Source organism: Pongo abelii, chromosome 16 (assembly GCF_028885655.2).
Source record: "Pongo abelii isolate AG06213 chromosome 16, NHGRI_mPonAbe1-v2.0_pri, whole genome shotgun sequence".
In the NCBI taxonomy this organism is placed as follows: Eukaryota; Metazoa; Chordata; class Mammalia; order Primates; family Hominidae; genus Pongo; species Pongo abelii.
In genome coordinates this window covers 1,225,063-1,243,942 of record NC_072001.2, presented here as the reverse complement: position 1 = coordinate 1,243,942, position 18,880 = coordinate 1,225,063, and the positions used below count along the sequence as shown (strand labels likewise).

At 37.3% G+C, this 18,880-nt stretch overlaps 1 long non-coding RNA gene and 1 pseudogene across 1 annotated transcript; both read right to left on the bottom strand.

The window, feature by feature from the left end:
* Positions 1–564: 564 nt before the first annotated feature.
* On the bottom strand, positions 565–18,503 carry LOC129054821 (uncharacterized). The gene is made up of 5 exons (XR_010137115.1): positions 18,385–18,503; positions 17,741–17,870; positions 17,327–17,514; positions 3,099–3,190; positions 565–1,001 (listed from the first exon to the last, which is right to left on the bottom strand). It is a non-coding gene; the product is annotated as an uncharacterized LOC129054821 (long non-coding RNA).
* On the bottom strand, positions 1,480–1,932 carry PONPYGV1R-PS1970 (vomeronasal 1 receptor ponPygV1R-ps1970 pseudogene; annotated as a pseudogene).
* Positions 18,504–18,880: the final 377 nt, after the last annotated feature.

Genomic DNA, 18,880 nt, shown 5'->3' with positions numbered 1-18,880 from the left:
GAAGTGTCTGTTCATGTCCTTCACCCACTTTTTGATGGGGTTGTTTGTTTTTTTTCTTGTAAATTTGTTTGAGTTCATTGTAGATTCTGGATATTAGCCCTTTGTCAGATGAGTAGGTTGCAAAAATTTTCTCCCATTTTTTAGGCTGCCTGTTCACTCTGATGGTAGTTTCTTTTGCTGTGCAGAAGCTCTTTAGTTTAATTAGATCCCATTTGTCAATTTTGGCTTTTGTTGCCATTGCTTTTGGTGTTTTAGACATGAAGTCCTTGCCCATGCCTATGTCCTGAATGGTAATGCCTAGGTTTTCTTCTAGGGTTTTTATGGTTTTAGGTCTAACGTTTAAGTCTTTAATACATCTTGAATTGATTTTTGTATAAGGTGTAAGGAAGGTATCCAGTTTCAGCTTTCTACATATGGCTAGCCAGTTTTCCCAGCACCATTTATTAAATAGGGAATCCTTTCCCCATTTCTTGTTTTTCTCAGGTTTGTCAAAGATCAGATAGTTGTAGATATGTGGTGTTATTTTTGATGGCTCTGTTCTGTTCCATTGATATATATCTCTGTTTTGGTACTAGTGCCATGCTGTTTTGGTTACTGTAGCCTTGTAGTATAGTTTGAAGTCAGGTAGCGTGATGCCTCCAGCTTTGTTCTTTTGGCTTAGGGTTGACTTGGTGATGTGGGATCTTTTTTGGTTCCATATGAACTTTAAAGTAGATTTTTCCAATTCTGTGAGGAAAGTCATTGGTAGCTTGATGGGGATGGCATTGAATCTGTAAATTACCTTGGGCAGTATGGCCATTTTCACAATATTGATTCTTCCTACCCATGAGCATGGAATGTTCTTCCATTTGTTTGTATCCTCTTTTATTTCCTTGAGCAGTGGTTTGTAGTTCTCCTTGAAGAGGTCCTTCACATCCCTTGTAAGTTGGATTCCTAGGTATTTTATTCTATTTGAAGCAATTGTGAATAGGAGTTCACTTATGATTTGGCTCTCTGTTTGTCTGTTATTTGTGTAAAAGAGAAAAACCACATGATTATCTCAATAGATGCATAAAAGGCCTTTGACAAAATTCAACAACCCTTCATGCTAAAAACTCTCAATAAATTAGGTATTGATGGGATGTATCTCAAAATAATAACAGCTATCTATGACAAACCCACAGCCAATATCATACAGAATGGGCAAAAACTGGAAGCATTCCCTTTGAAAACTGGCACAAGACAGGGATGCCCTCTCTCACCACTCTTATTCAACATAGTGTTGGAAGTTCTGGCCAGGGCAATTAGGAAGGAGAAGGAAATTAAAGTGTATTCAATTAGGAAAAGAGGAAGTCAAATTTTCCCTGTTTGCAGATGACATGATTGTATATCTAGAAAACCCCATTGTCTCAGCCCAAAATCTCCTTAAGCTGATAAGCGACTTCAGCAATGTCTCAGGATACAAAATCAATGTACAAAGATTGAAACAATATTAACACTGTGTCAAATTACACACCATGTGTGATATATCCATATGAAGCACATTTATGGATGAATAAAAGAAAATGTTATCCCAAGCGTTGTATTAATTAAAAGAGTAAATTTGGTAACAGATGAATAAATAAGAAAAATAATTCTTGCCCAGGTTACATTTGATGTAGCTTTAGTGGTGTAGAGCCAGTCACTACTAATACAGAAGTTGGTAATCCATGAGAGGAAGAAAACACATACTGTATAACTAAAATGAGTGAGTTTGAAATTCACCAACCAGTAGGTTCTGGGATTAATGGCAATGGTTTGTAGTATGTTCAAAGAGCAGGTGGTGCATGGGAAGAAGCTGCTCATTATCATGTTAAGATAAACAGCAGGCTTCTATTTGAGGCCACTCTAGAGAACATCTTCCCAATTTATGTCTGTAGAGAACAAGTTTGTCAAGGTAGGAGCATCACTATTTATATGAAGGCCTAGTTACTGATGCTCATTTGACAGTACCTGCACCTGCAACCCAAAAAACAGGCAAAAATCCAGAAGACAGGAGGGAATATGACAGAGAAAAGCACTTTTATAGCACTATTATTTGAAGATGTGCCCTTTATCAGAAAAGTAAATGCATATCTGGAAAAACAAACAGGACAGCAAACAAAGTCTCTTCTTAGAAAATCTCTGTGATTATGTCAACCAAGACCACACTCTCGTCAGTGCCGACCATCATGGTTACCTCAATCAAAAAGTCCTGAGTCATCCCTAGAAACCCTATGTGAACCATCCCCCCAGCCTGCTCTTTCCTTCACTTCCCATAAACATCAATCATGCAATGATGCCACTGAAGCCCCCTCTTTTTGTACTTTTATTATCTTCACATTTCCTGAACAGTTGTAAGTGCCATGTGTCCTGGAAGTTTTTAATTTATTGTTATATCTTCTCTTAAATTACACAAGATCATGGACAATGACTTATGAACATTTGTATCTGCACACTTGTTACAGTGTTAGGTTAAGTTCTATAAAAATGTGAACGACTGGAGATAAGTAGACAATCCATTGGTCAGTTTTTTTCACTCTACGAATTAATGCGAGGTGGAGAGAAGTTATAATGTGTAATTGTCCGAGCTTCCTTCATCCAACGTTTTAATAAGAGCAGTAATCTATTTATTAGCATAGAGCACTGCTGACCTAAACACATCCCGAAAAACCACACCTCCCAATACTGCTGCTTTGGGGATTAATTTTCAACATAAAGTTTTAAGGGATATAAAAACATGAAAACTATGCCTTATGTCCCCAATTTATTTTTAATTCCACACAAAATACAAACATTCCATCTACTAGATTCTATAATTCTAAACTCTCTCCAGAATCAACTTTAAAATCTAACTTCAAAGTCTTGTCCAAACCTCATATGGGTGAAAGTCAAGGTATAATTCATTCTAATGCAATTTTTTCTTTAGCTGTGGATCTATGAAATCTAACATGTTGTGTGTTTTTGAAATACACTGGTGGGAAAGGCAAAGGACAGACATTGCTGTTTCAAAAGGGAGAAATAGGCAAGTAGCAATAAATAACAAGTCCCAAGTGTGTTATTAAAAATACAAAAGGCAGGCCATGCACGGTGTCTCATACCTGTAATCCCAGCAGTTTGGGAGACCAAGGCAGGTGGATCAGTTGAGATCAAGAGTTCAAGATCCACCTGGCAATATAGTGAAATCCCGTCTCTACAAAAAAAAAAAAAAATACAAAAATTAGCCAAGCCTAGTGGCACTCACCTTTGGTCCAAGCTACTTGGGAGGCTGAGGCAAGAGAATCACTCTAGCCTGGGTGGCAGAGGTTGCAATGAGCTGAGATCACAACACTGCACTCTAGTCTGGGCAATAGAGTGAGAATCCATCTCAAAATAAATAAATAAACAAACAAAATTAACAGACAAATACTGCTCAAATTTGAAAAAAGAAATGGACAAACACACTCAAGAACTTTAGTGGACTTTGACCAGCATAAATTTAAAGAAAACCAAAGTGAGACACAATATAAAACTGTTAAATATCTCAAAGAAAAAACTTCAAAAATTTCAAGAGAAAGAAGATTAAACACATAAAATTTAGGCCCACTAATTCTATCAACAGATGTCTTTAAAGATATTTTGCAGTTCAGAATTTGGGATGATACACTCAAGTTCAAAAAAAAAAGAGAAAAATTACCAACCAAGGACATTATATATGGCAAAACTCTCACTGAATCATGAAGGTGAAATTAAGATTTATTCAGATAAACAGAAGCTGAAGGAGTTTATGACCACTAGATTTGTTCTTCAAGAAGTTCTGGAAAGTCCTTTGAGATTAAAAAATGAGAGTACCAAAAAAGCCATACAATACCATAAAACTCTGTTGTAAAGCAAATATATAGAGAAATATAGCATCCTGTATTATTGTGATGTTGGTAAGTAATTTTAATTCCCTTATAGAATTTGACACAAAATGTACAAAAATATTTTATATACATGTTAAAGAATACATCATAAAAAAAGGCCTAATTTGTGACATCAAGAACAATGTGTGTGTTGGGAAAGACAGTCACGTAAAAGACTGGAGTTATTATATGCTGCTGGAGATAACATCAGATTAAACTAGATTGTTATAACTTTGAGACGTTTCATGTAATCTGCATAGTAGTCACAAAGATAATACATGCAGAATGTAGACAAAAGAAAAAGAAATAAAAACATATTAGTACAAAAATTAATTAAACAAAAAGGAACACAGCAAGAAATAAAATAAATAAAAGAACGACAAAAGAAACACAATATAATTAACAAAATGGCAGTAGTAACTCCTTAACTGCAAATAATAACCTTATATGTAACAATGTTAAATTCTCCAGTAACAGACACAAGGTCACTGAAAAAATAAAAATATAAAATCAAATAAATTCTGGTTATAAATTGTTTACAAAAATAAAAATATAAAATCAAATAAATTCTGTTTATAAATTGTTTATAAAAATAAAAATATAAAATCAAACAAATTCTGTTTATTTAATGATAAACATGGATTGAAAGTGCAGGGATGGAAAATTATATTCTATATGGTCAACAAATCATCCTAAATAGCAACCAAAATAGAACAAAGTTGGTCACATTTACATTAGATGATTAGACTTTAAGCAAAAAACTGTCATAAAGACAAACACAGACATTATACAATAAAGATAAATCTCCAAGAAGATATCATAATTAAAATATGCACATGTATCAGCAATTATTCCAAACACATAACACAAATAATGAAAGAATTAAAAGGAGAAATAGGCTGAGTACAGTGGCTCACGCCTGTTTGTAATCCCTACATCTTGGCGGGGGCTGAGGCAGGAAGATGGTTTGAGCCCAGGAGTTGAGACTAACCTGGGCAAGACAGCAACACTTCGTCTGTGTAAAAAACAAAATTATAAATAAAAATAAAGGGAGGAATAGAGACCACCACGAAAATGATAGGAGACTTTAATAACGGAGAGGACAACCTGGCAGACCAAATGAAGACAGAGGATTGAGCAAGGAGTGATTCAACCAAATCCAACAGAATTTTAGAAGCGGTCTTCTCAACAACAGAATGCACATGCTTCTGGTGCGCACATGGAACATTCTTGAGACTATATCACAAATCAGACCACAAAGAAATCAATTCAAGAAAATTAAAATCATACGAAGTATGATTTACAATTAAAATGGAATGGAACTAGAAGTGAATACCAGAAGAAAAATTTAAAAATTTGTAAATACATAAAAACCAAGTAACATGCTCCTAAACAACATTATGGTTTAAAGAAGAAATCACAGTGAAAATTTCAGCATAACTGGAGACAAAGCATAACAAAATTATTGAATACATCTAAAGCTTGTATTCAATTGTAGTAGTAAATGTGTACATTTAAAAAAATCTATCTAAATCAACTAGTAAATGTAACCAAACATAAGTAAAGAATAAAAATTTCAGTAGTTATAAATAAATAACAATTAAAAGCCATAGAAAAATCAATTAAAATTTGGTTTTATTGACAAGATTAAGAAAACTGACAATCAGTTAGATTAAAAGAAAAAAAGAAGATATCTCAAATAATTAAATTCAGAAATAAAAGAGGAGCTATTACTACTGAAGCCATAAAAGTAGGAAAAGAAGAGATTATAAAAGTTTAATTCCAAGTATATGCCAAAAAAATGTGATAGGCTAAGAGATATAGACAAATGTCTGGAAATATAGATTATACTAAAAATAAACCATAAAAAAATCTGAATAGGCATATAAGTAGTAACAACAACCTCCCCTCAAAAAGCCCAGGCCCAGATCACTTCATTAAATTTTTTTTTTTTTCAAAATGTTAAAGCAGGGTTAACGCCAACTCTTCTTAAACTACTTCAGAAAAATGAAAAAGAGAAAACAATTTCCAACTTATTTTTTGAGCCCAGCATTAAGACAACACCGAACCCTACAAAGACACTAAGGGGAAAAAATACAACTACAAATCAATTTTCCTGTTGACTATTGATGTAAAAATTCTCCTCGGAACATTAGAACACCAAATTCAATGACATACTGCAAGGATTATACACCATGACGAAGAAGGAGTTATCTCTCCAATGTAAGTATTGCTCAACACATGTAAATCAATCTATTTTTTTATTATTATTATACTTTAAGTTCTAGGGTACATGTGGACAACGTGCAGGTTTGTTACATAGGTTTACAGGTGCCATGTTGTTTTGCTGCACCCATCAACTCATCATTTACATTAGATATTTCTCCTACTGCTATCTCTCCTCTAGCCCTCCAGCCCCTGACAGGCCCCGTTGTGTGACGTTACCTGCCTTGTGTCCAAGTGTTCTCATTGTTAAATTCCCACCTATGAGTGAGAACGTGTGGTGTTTGGTTATATGTCCTTGTGATAGTTTGTGAAAATGATGGTGTCTGGCTTCATCCAAGTCCCCGGAAAGGACAAAAACTCATCCGTTTTTATGGCTGCATACTATTCCATGGTATATACTTGCTGCATTTTCTTAATCAGTTCTACCATTGATGGACATTTGGGTTGGTTCCAAGTCCTTGCTATTGTGAATAGTGCTGCAATAAACATACGTGTGCATTTGTCTTTATAGTGGCATGATTTATAATCCTTTGAGTATATACCCAGTAATGGGATCGCTGGGTCAGATGGTATTTCTAGTTCTAGATCCTGGAGGAATGGCCACACTGTCTTCCACAATGATGGAACTAATTTACAATCTCACCAACAGTGTAAAAGCCTTCCTATTTTTCCACAACCTCTCCAGCACCTGTTGTTTCCTGACTTTCAAATAATCGCCATTCTAACTGATGTGAGATTGTATCTCATTGTGGTTTTGATTTGCATTTCTCTGAAGACCAGTGATGATGAGAATTTTCTCATGTGTCTGTTGGCTGCATAGAAGTCTTCTTTTGAGAAGTGTCTGTCCATATCCTTTGCCCACTTTTTGATGGTGTTTTTTTCTTGTAAATTTGTTTAAGTTTTTTGTAGATTCTGGATATTAGCCCTTTGTTAGATGGATAGATTGCCAACAATTTTCTCCCATTCTGTAGGTTGTCTGTTCACGCTGGTGGTAGTTTCTCTTGCTGTGCAGAATCACTTTAGTTTAGTTATATCTGATTTGTCTATTCTGGCTTTTGTTGCCATTGCTTTTTGTGTTTTAGTCATGAAATCTTTGCCCATGCCTATTTCCTGAATGGTGTAGCTTAGAATTTCTTCTAGGGTTTTTATGGTTTTAGGACTAACATTTAAGTATTTAATCCCTGTTGAATTAATTTGTGTATAAGGTGTAAGAAAGGGATCCAGTTTCAGGTTTCTATCTATGGCCAGCCACTTTTCCCAGCACCATTTATTAAATAGGGAATCCTTTCTCCATTGCTTGTTTTTGTCGGGTTTGTCAAAGATCAGATGGTTGTAGACGTGTGGTGTTATTTCTGAGGCCTCTGTTCTGTTCCATTGGTCTATAGATCTGTTTTGATATCAGTACCATGCTATTTGGTTACTGTAGCCTTGTAGTATAAATTGAAGTCAGGTAGTGTGATGCCTCCAGCTTTGTTCTTTTGCTTAGATTTTCCTGGTGAAATGGGCTCTTTTTTGGTTCCATATGAACTTTAAAGTAGTATTTTCTAATTCTGTGAAGAAAGTCATTGGTAGCTTGATGGGGATGCCATTGAATCTATAAATTACCTAGGGCTGTATGACCATTTTCACTATATTGCTTCTTCCTATCCATGAGCATGGAATGTCCTTCCGTTTGTTTGTATCCTCTTTTATTTCGTTGAGCAGTGATTTGTAGTTTTCCTTGAAGAGGTCCTTCACATCCCTTGTAAGATGTATTCCAAGGTATTTTATTCTCTTTGTAGCAATTGTATATGGGAATTCACTCATGATTTGGTTCTCTGTCTGTTATTGGTGTATAGAAATGCTTGTGGGTTTTGCATATTGATTTCTTATCCTGAGACTTTGCTAAAGTTGCTTATCGGCTTAAGGAGATTTTGGGCTGAGACGATGAGGTTTTCTAAATATACAATCATGTCATCTGCAAATAGAGATAATTTGACTTCCTAATTGAATACATTTGTTTCTTTCTCTTGCCTGATTGCTCTGGCCAGAATTGCCAACACTATTTTGAATAGGAGAGGTGAGAGAGGGCATTCTTGTCTGGTGTCAGTTTTGAAAGGGAATGGTTCCAGTTTTACTGATTTAGTATGACATTGGCTGTGGGTTTGTCATAAATAGCTGTTATTATTTTGAGATACATTTGATCAATATGTAGTTTATTGAGAGTTTTCATAAGGAAAGACTGTGAATTTTGTCAAAGGCCTTTTCTATATCTATGGAGATAGTCATGTGGTTTTTGTCATTGATTCTGTTTATGTGATGGATTATATTTATTAATTAGTGTAGGTTGCACCAGCCTTGCATTCCAGGGATGAAGACTACTTGATCGTGGTGGAGAAGCTTTTTGATGTGCTGTTGGATTCCATTTGCCAGTATTTTATTGGGGATTTTCACATCGATGTTCATAAACGATATTGGTCTACAATTCTCTTTTTTTGTTTTGTCTCTGCAAGGGTTTGGTATCAGCATGATACTGGTCCCATAAAATGAATTAGGGAGAATTTCCTCTTTTTCTAATGATTGGAATAGTTTCAGAAGGAATGGTATGGTACCAGCTCCTTTTTGTACCTCTGGTAGGATTCACTCTTGAATCCATCTGGTCGTGGATTTTTTTTGGTTGGTATGCTATTCATTATTGCCTCAATTTCAGAGCCTGTTATTGGTCTATTCAGAGATTCAACTTCTTCCTGGTTTAATCTTGGGAGGGTGTATGTGTCCAGGAATTTATCCATTTCTTCTAGACTTTCTAGTTTATTTGCATAGAGGAGTTTATAGTATTATCTGATGGTAGTTTCTATTTCTATGAGATCTGTGATGATATACCATTTATTATTTTTTATTGTGTCTATTTGATTCTTGTCTTTTTTCCTCTTTATTAGTCTTTCTAGTGGTCTACCAATTTTATTGATCTTCTCAAAAAATCACCTCCTAAATTCATGATTTTTTAAGGGTTTTTTTGTGTCTCTATCTCCTTTAGTTCTGCTCTTATCTTTCTTGCCTTTTGCTTGCTTTTGAGTTTGTTTGCTCTTGTTTCTCTAGTTCTTTTAATTGTGATGTGGAGCTGTCGATTTTAGATCTTTCCTCCTTTCTCTTGTGGGCATTTAGTGCTATAAATTTCCCTCTACACACTGTTTTAGATGTGTCCCAGGGATTCTGGTGTTTTTTGTCATTGTTCTCACTGGTTTCAAAGAACATCTTTATTTTTGCCTTCATTTTGTTATTTACCCAGTAGCCATTCTGGAGCAGGTTGTTCTGTTTCCATGTATTTGTGCTGTTATGAGTGAGTTTCTTAATCCTAAGTTCTAATTTGATTACACTGTGATCTGAGAGACAGTTTGTTGTGATATCTGTTCTTTTACATTTGATGAGGAGGGCTTACTTCCAATTATGTGATCAATTTTAGAATAAGTGCAATGTGGTGCTAAGAAGAATGTTTATTCTGTTGGTATCTTGTGGAGAGTTCTGTAGATTTCTATTAGGTCTGCTTGGTGCAGAGCTTAGTTCAAGTCCTGGATATCCTTGTTAACCTTCTGTCTTGTTGATCTGTCTAATATTGACAGTGGAGTGTTAAAGTCTCCCATTATTATTCTGAGGTAGTCTAAGTCTGTGTGTAGATATCTGAGGACTTACTTTATGAATCTGGGTGCTCCTGTATTGGGTGCATATATATTTAGGGTAGTTAGCTCTTCTTGCTGAATTGATCCTTTTACCATTATTTAATGGCCTGCTTTGTGTCTTTTGATCTTTGTTGGTTTAAATTCTGTTTTATCAGAGACTAGGATTGCAACCCCTGCTTTTGTTTAATTTTTAATTTGTTTTGCTTTCCATTTGCTTGGTCGAACTTCCTCCATCCCTTTATTTTGAGCCTATGTGTGTCTCTAAATGTGAGATGGGTCTCCTGAATACAGCACACTGATGGGTCTTGACCCTTTATCAAATTTGACAGTCTATGTCTTTTTATTGAGGCATTTAGCCCATTTACATTTAAGGTCAATATTGTTATGTGTGAATTTGATCCTGTCATTGTTATGTTAGCTCACTGTTTTTCCCGTTAATTGATGTAGCTTCTTCATTGTATCGATGGTATTTACAATTTGGCATATTTTTTGCAGTGGCTGGTACCAGTAGTTCCTTTCCATGCTTAGTGCTTCCTTCAGGAGCTCTTTTAAAGCAGGCCAGGGGGTGTCAAAATCTCTCAGCATTTGCTTGTCTGTAAAGGATTTTATTTCTCCTTCACTTATGAAGCTCAGTTTAGCTGGATGTGAAATTCTGGGCTGAAAATTATTTTCTTTAAGAATGTTGAATATTGACCCCCACTCTCTTCTGGCTTCTAGGGTTTCTGCTGAGAGATCTGCTGTTAGTCTGATGGGTTTCCTCTTGTAGGTAGCCCGACCTTTCTCTCTGGCTGCCCTTAACATTTTTTCCTTCATTTCAACCCTGGTGAATCTGACAATTAGTATCTTGGGGTTCCTCTTATCCAGAAGTATCTTTGTGGTGTTCTCTGTATTTCCTGAATTTGAAGGTTGGCCTGCCTTGCTACATTGGGAAAATTCTCCTGAATAATATCCTAAGGAGTGTTTTCCAACTTGGTTCCATTCTCTCTGTCACATTGAGGAACATCAAGCAAACGTAGATTTGGTCTTTTCACATATTCCCATTTTTCCTGGTGGCTTTGTTCATTTCTTTTCACTCTTTTTTCTCTAAACTTGTCTTCTCACATTATTTTATTAATTTGATCTTCAATCTCTGATATCTTTTCTTCCACTGGATTGAATCAGCTATTGAAGTTGTACATGTGTCACAAAGCTCTTGTGCCATGGTTATCAGCCCCATAAAGTCATTTAAGGTATTCTCTACACTGCTTATTCTAATTAGCCATTATCTGACCTTTTTTCAAGGTTTTTAGCTTCCTTACGATGTGTTCGAACATGCTCCTTTAGCTCGGAGAAGTTTGTTGTTACCAGCCTTCTGAAGTCTCCTTCTGTCAACTCGTCAAAGTCACTCTCCCCCCAGCTTTGTTCCGTTGCTGGTGATGAGCTGCAATCCTTTGGAGGAAAAGAGTTGGTCTGGTTTTTAGGATTTTCAGCTTTTCTGCTCTGGTTTTTTCCCATCTTTGTGGTTTTATCTACCTTTGGTCTTTGATGTTGGTAACCCATAGATGGGGTTTTGGTGTGGATGTCCTTTTTGTTTATGCTGCTGCTATTCCTTTCTGTTTGTTAGTTTTCCTTCTAACAGTCAGGTCCCTCAGCTGCAGGTCTGTTGGAGTTCACTGGAGATCCACTCCAGACCCTGTTTTCCTGGGTATCAACAAAGGAGGCTGCAGAACAGCAAATATTGCTGCTTTATCCTTTCCTGGAAGCTTCATTGAAGAAGGTCTCTCACCTGTATGAGGTGTCTGTTGGCCCTTACTAGGAGGTGTCTCCCAGTTAGGCTACATGGGGTTCAGGGACCCACTTGAGGAGGCAGTATGTCCATTCTCAGAGCTCAAACACCATGTCAGGAGAACCACTGCTCTCTTCAGAGCTGTCAGATGGGACGTTTAAGTCTGCAGAAGTTTCTGCTGCCTTTTATTCAGCTATGCTCTGCCCACAGAGGTGGAATTTATAAAGGCAGTAGGCCTTGCTGAGCTGAGAGTGGCTTTACCCTGTTCAAGCTTCCTGGCCACTTTGTTTACCTACTCGGGCCTCAAAAATTGCGGATTCACCTCCACCTGCTCAGCTGCAGCATGAAGGTTAAACTCAGACTGCTGTGCTAGCAGTGAGCAAGGCTCTATGGTTGTGGGACCCAATGAACCAGGCACAGGAGAGAATCTCCTGGTCTGCCAGGTGCTAAGACTGTGCGAAAAGTGCAGTATTTGGGTGAGAGTGTCCTGTTTTTCCAGGTACAGTCTGTCATGCCTTCCCTTGGCTAGGAAAGGAAAATCCCCCAAACCCCTTGCTCTTCCTGGGTGAGTTGATGCCCTGCCCTGCTTCAGTTCACCCTCCATGAGATGAACTCACTGTCCAACCAGTCCCAATGAGATGAATCAGGTATCTCAGTTGGAAATGCAGAAATCACCCATCTTGTATTGATCACACTGGGAGCTGCAGACGAGAGCTCTTTCTATTTGGCCATATTGGAATGAGAGTTTAAATCAATCAATTTAATATATCATATTAACAGAGTAAAGATATAAACCACACAATCATCTCAAATAATGCAGAAATGTCAATTGACAATATTAATCATCTTTCAAGATAAAAAACACTCAATAAACTAGAAATAAAAAGAAACTAACATAACAAAAGATATGTAAATAACTCATCACCAACTGAGTTCAACAACTCATGCCTATAGTCCCAACAATTTGGGTGGCTGAGGTGGGTGGATGATTTTTGGTCAGGAGTTCCAGACCAGCCTGACCAACATGGTGAATCCCTGTCTCTACAGAAAATGTTAACATTAGCTGGACGTTGTGGTGTTTGCCTGTAGTCCCAGCTATCAGGGAGGCTGAGGCATGAGAATAGCTTGAACTCGGGAGGTGGAGGTTGCAGTGAGCCGAGCCCAGATCATGCCACTGCACTCCAGCCTGGGTGACAGAGCAAGATTCTAGCTCAAAAAAACAAAAACAAAAACAAAAAAACAAAAACAATCATCACGAATATTATACTGAATTCTGAAGTGTGGAAAGTTTGTCCTGTAAGATTAATTATAAGGCAAGATATTCACTGTTGCCACATATATTCAAAAATAGCAGTGAAGGTCCTGGCAAAACAACTAGGCAATGAAAAAAAGAAAAGATCCACATTCTAAAGGAAGAAGTAAAATTTCCTGTTACTTATGATATGATGTTATATACAAAAAATCCTATATGCTGAAAACAATACATTTTAGAACTAATAGTTGCATTTAGCAAAATTGCAGAATACAAAATTAAGTGAGTTTCTCTTCATTACAGTGTATAATGCAAGTTTTTAAAATTCCATTGAAAATAGCATTAAGAAGAATAGACTTTGGAATAAACAAGCAAAGAGATGTAAGACTAGTATACTAGAAGTTGCAAGATGTTGCTGAAGAAAAGTCACAAAGAATGGGGAAGATATTCTATATTTATAGATTAGAGAATTGAAAAGATATCCCATATTCATAAATTAGAAAACAATATTCTTGTCTATACTAATGAAATCAACAACAGATTAAATGCAATAGCTATATAAATCATAACAATATTTACTTGCAGAAATACAAAATTCTAAAACATATGATATCTCAAGACTGAAAATAGCCAATTAAACTTGTAAAAGCATGTCAAGTGGGGAGTCCTCACAATTTTTAAATCAAAAACTAATTGTAGTGCTGTTGAACTCTTTTCAAATGTGGTATTTTGTGGCCAGGTTCTATGGCTTATACGTGTAACCTCAGCACTTTGTGAGGCTGAGGTAGGAGGATTGCTTGAACCCAGGAGTTCAAACCACACTGGGCATCATAGTGAGAACACCCATCGCTACAAAAAAAATGAAAATTAAAATTAACCTGGCAATGCGACATGAACCTGTAGTCTCAGCTATTCCAGAGGCTGAGGTGAGAGGATTGTTTTAGCCTGGGAGAGCAAGGCTGCAGTGAGCCATGGTTGCACCGGTGCGCCCCAGCCTGGATGACAGAGAACCTGTCTCAAAAAGTAAAAAGGAGAAAATCTAAAAAGAAACGTATTAAATCAAGACATGTAGACATAGTAAATAATAGAGACACCCCTCTCCATATAAGCCTTGTATATATGGTCAAAATGATCTTCAACAAGTGTACAAAGGCCAACCTATGGAGAGGAATAGCCCCCTTTAACAAAAAACGGTATGAAGACTTGCTATCAACAGGTAAAATATAGAAGTCAGAATTGTAGTTTATACTATATTTTTTTAAAAACTGAAAATGTGTAAGTCTGAAAGCCTTACACAAAAATATAAGGGAAAAATATTCAAAATTATGCCATGGAATTTGGCAATGGGTTCTTGAATGCCAGCAGCCCCACATCCCTGGAGCATCCATCCGCTCACTGCTTACTGGTGCTGGGTCCATCCACACCTGTCGCACGTGTGCTCTGAGGCGCACGAGCCAGGACACCACGCCGAGCACAGGGCACAGGCCGGGCGTTCTCGGGCTATTCGAGGGCAGTCTGTCCCCATGACCGCCTCAGGCGCCGGAGGGAGGACGGCCTGATCCGAGTCTGCGGAAGGAGGAAGAAGCTCGTTTCCTCAGCCAGCAGGGACACAGAGGCAGATGCGGGACACAGCGACACAGGGGTGGATGCCATAAAAATATACGGCATATATTTTGAAACATGACTGCAATTTGAATAATTAGAATATCTAAGAACTCCAAAGATTGTTATGCTGAAACTGCACCAAAATTCATCATTCCAGTGACTACAGGGAATTTTTAATAGTTGTTATTTTTATAATAAAATTAAACTTTAATGAAATAACTGACTTTCAAACTTCAGCCAGAGGACAAATATTCAGCCAGAGGTATCAGTTCCCGGTTTCTGCTCCGGGTTCTCTCTGGTCTCCCACAGCCCCTCCTGCATCACCCAGGTCTAAGGGGCCACCTGGCCTGGCCTGCGTCCCCTCGTCCCTCCCCTTCCCCACCCAGCTCCTGCAGCGCCCTCCTGGGGCAGGGGTGGCGAACTTCCAGACCGGGAAGCTCCCTCACCCAGGGCAGCACAGCTCCGCCCCTCTCCGCACCTGCCCAGCCCCTGGCAATGGAGTCGCCTGGGCCTGGCCTGCTGCCTGCCCCCCAATGCCTGCCCTGTGCCTGCAACGGCGACGCTGCCAACAAGAGGTGTCAGAGTCCGTGGCGCAACCCGCCCAGAGCGCAGGGTCCCACTCACCTGGGAGCGGGGGCACGTCCCTCCCGGTAGGCGATGGAATTAAGATTGTTTCCTTATTTATTTTACTTAAAACTGGTAGAATGTTACATTATATGAAGTACCCATGACTCTGTCAGTAAATTTGAGCAAACGTTTATTAGTTTTTTCAGTTTAAGTACTTCTTTTGTTGCTATTATTAAGGTGAAATTTAACTTCTATCTGAAATCAGTAAGATGCAGAGAGATTTTAATGACAAGTGAATATTTTTTTCTCAGGGGGAACTGAATTATGAATTGAACGAATGAATTATGAATTAAATGAATGAATTCATTACCGAGGTAGAGAGGACACTAACCAATAGGTAGTTTTAATCAATCTGTATCTCCTCCCTCCTCCCTCTTTGTTTTTTGTTTGTTTGTTTGTTTTTGAGACAGAGTTTGTTCCGTCGCCCAGGCTGGAGTGATGTGACGCAATCTTTGTTCACTACAACCTCCGCCCCCCGGGCTCAAGTGACTCTCCGCCTCAGACCCGCGAGTAGCTGGGATTACAGGCTCCAGCCACGATGCCCGGTTAATTTTTGTGTTTTCATTAGAGGTGGGGTTTCACCACGTTGGCCAGCCTGGTGTCAAACTGCTGACCACGGGTGATCCGCTCACCTTGGCCTCCCAAAGTGTTGGGATTACAGGCGTGAGCCACCAGTCCCGGCCCCTCCCGCCCCTCTGTATTATGACCGTCTGTACCCAGCATTTAGCTCCCACTTATGAGAGAGAACATGCGGTTTTTTTTTTTTTTTGCTTTTGCATAAGTTTGCTGGAAACAATGCATCCATGTTGTTTCAAATGGCATAATTTTGAGTTTTTTATGGCTGTATAGTGTTCCATGAGTCTTTATCCAGACCACCACTGATGGACGACTGGGTTAAGTCTATGTGTTTGTGATTGTGAATATTGCTGTGATAAAAATACGGCTACATGTGTCTTTTTGGTAGGATATTTATTTTCTTTCGGGTATATACCCAGTAATGGGGTTACTGGGTTGAATGGTAGTTCAACTCTCAGTTCTTTAAGAAATCCCCAACCTGCTTTCCACAGTGGCTGAACTAATTTACATTCCTTCAGAAAGTGTATGAGTGTTCTCTATTCTCTAAATCGTCACTGATATGTGTTTTTCTTTTGACTTTTCAAAAAAATTCTTACTGGTGTGAAATGGTATTTCATTTCGGTTTTGATTTGCATTTCTCTAATAAATAGTGATGATGAGCACTTTTACATATGTTTGTTGGGTGCTTGTGTGTATGTCTTCTTTTGAGAAGTGTCTGTTCATGTCCTGTTGCCCACTTTTTAATGGAGTTACTTGCTGCTTGCTTGTTGATTTGTTAAGTTCCTTATAGGTTCTGAATAATAAACCTCTGTTAGATGCGTAGTTTGTGAATATTTTCTTTCATTCTGTGGGTTATCTCTTTACTACCTTGATAGTTTCTCATGTTGCGGAAAAGTTTTTCAGTTTAATTAAATCCCACTTGTAATTTTTGTTTTAGGTGCAATTGCTTTTGAGGACTTAGCCATAAATTATTTGCCAAGGCCATTATCAAGAAAAGTATTTCATAGGTGTTTTATAGCTTGAGATTTTACATTTAACTCTTTAATCCATCTCAAGTTAATTTTTGTATTTGGTGAAATATGGGGGTCTAGTTTTATTCTTCTGCTTATGACTAGCCAGTTATCCCCGCATTATTTATTAAATAAAACGTCTTTTTCCCATTGCTGGCTTTTATCAACTTTGTTAACGATGTGATGGTGGCAGGCATGTGGACTTAGTTTCTAGTACTCTAGTCTGTTCCATTGGTCTATGTGTCTGTTTTTCTAACAGTACCATGTTGTTTTGATTACTATAGTCTTCTATTATAGTTTGAAGTAATGTAATATGATGTCTCTAGCCTTAGTATTGCTTTCGCTAGGCTATTCAGACTTCTTTTAGGTTCCATATAAATTTTAGATGGTTTCTATTTTGTGAAAAATGACATTAGTAGTTGGATAGGAAAAGCATTGAATCTGTAAATCACTTTGAGCAGTATACCCATCTGCACGCAGATGATACTCCAGTATATGTTCTGTGGTTGATGAGTGAAGTGTATTGTAATTCCAAATGGTCAAGCATTGAATTTAAACGCAGAATTTCTTTATTAGTTTTGTGCATCAATGATCAGTCTAACACTGTCATTGAGGTGTGTTCCAATCTGTGTGCTCCAATGTTGGCTGCATTTCTATTTAGAATATATATATTGCATACATATCTAGAATATATTAAAATATATTTTACTTACTGGTACTTCACTCACTTTTATTAGTTGGATGCCATCATGGGGGCAGTTTGCCTCCATTCTCCTTCCCGGGATCTGGTGTCTCCTTCATGATTCTGGTGGATTGATATTCTACTTCTTAAATTAAAGGTCAGAGAGTTGACATTTATGCACTATTGTGCTATGTCCATGTGGCTGAAGCATGCTTAAAGTCTCTAATCCATCACCTTGAAAAAAAAATTTAATCTAAATTTGAGTTTAGAAAAGGAAAATTTTATATTTTATTAAGTGGTTGTTATTCTCGAGCTAAAAGATTAATCTCATAAATACACCTATTTATCTTCAGTGCCAGAACCAAATAATTAATAGGTGCCACCAACACGTATCGGCACAGTCATATTGTTTGTGTTTTACTCTCATTTTGGATACAAGAATAGTAAGAAAAAAATTTACTTTAAGACACAGTGGTATCCACATTATAAGAATTGTAGTAGTTGGCTCAAAAACTGGTGTCTTTCTCCAATGGATCCCTGGAGGTAGTTGGAGCTAATCTTGGACAGAAGAACACCACGGTTCCCATAGACTGGAGTTGAGAGATAACAAAAGATACAGTTAAATTTGAGCTTCAGATAAATAATAGATAAAATTTAGTGTATTTACATTTAAAGTATTGCATACACATATTGCATGCAAGTATGCAGATGTCATAATAGAAAATTATTACTTTTATCACAATCTTGAACTTAAGTATATTCTATATGACTATTTGCTGAATCTTGTAGCTCCACCATGAAAATAATCATGGGTCTTGGAAAATATGATATGTACCTGGAGAAGTCATATAGAATTAAAATTTATAGAATTCATATAGTTTGGTCAGCGTGTAAACGAGTGTAATCAGCTCCTAATAAATACATTCGAAATGTAAAATCTGAATACAAACCTCAGCACTCACTGTAAGAAGTGACAATTAAGCTAGAGTGAATCACCTGACCACTCTCAGAAGACACATAATGCATTCGAGACCAGCCTGGCCAACATGCAAAACCACGTCTCTACTAAAAATATAAAAATTAGCCAGGTATGGTGGTGTGCACCTGCAATCCCAGGTGCTTGAGAGGCTGAGGCAGGAGAATCACTTGAACACCAGAGGCAGAGGTTACAGTGAGCTGAGATCACACTATTGCACTCCAGCCTGGGCAACAAGAGCAAGACTCCGTCTCAAAAAAAAAAAAAAAAAAGGAAAGGTTAGATAATGCATATCAATGTGATCATTATTATGACTTCACTTTAGGCTATTCTCCATAGAATAAATTCCAAAGTATGTGATCATCATGGATAATGGTGGAGAAGATGACATAATTAATGAATCTTTATGTTATAGGTTATCTCTTAGGTATTAAATCTATGTTGGATAAAGAACATCTGAAGTGAGATTGCTATTATTTTGAAGATAATATCAAGTTATTTTCTTCAAGTTGCATTTGGTCACTGTGAGACAACTTACTGATGCGTGGAAAAATGCCAACCACCATGATTTACATATAATTTACATTACAAAATTTTAGAAGAGAAACCAAACTCTTTGAGGGA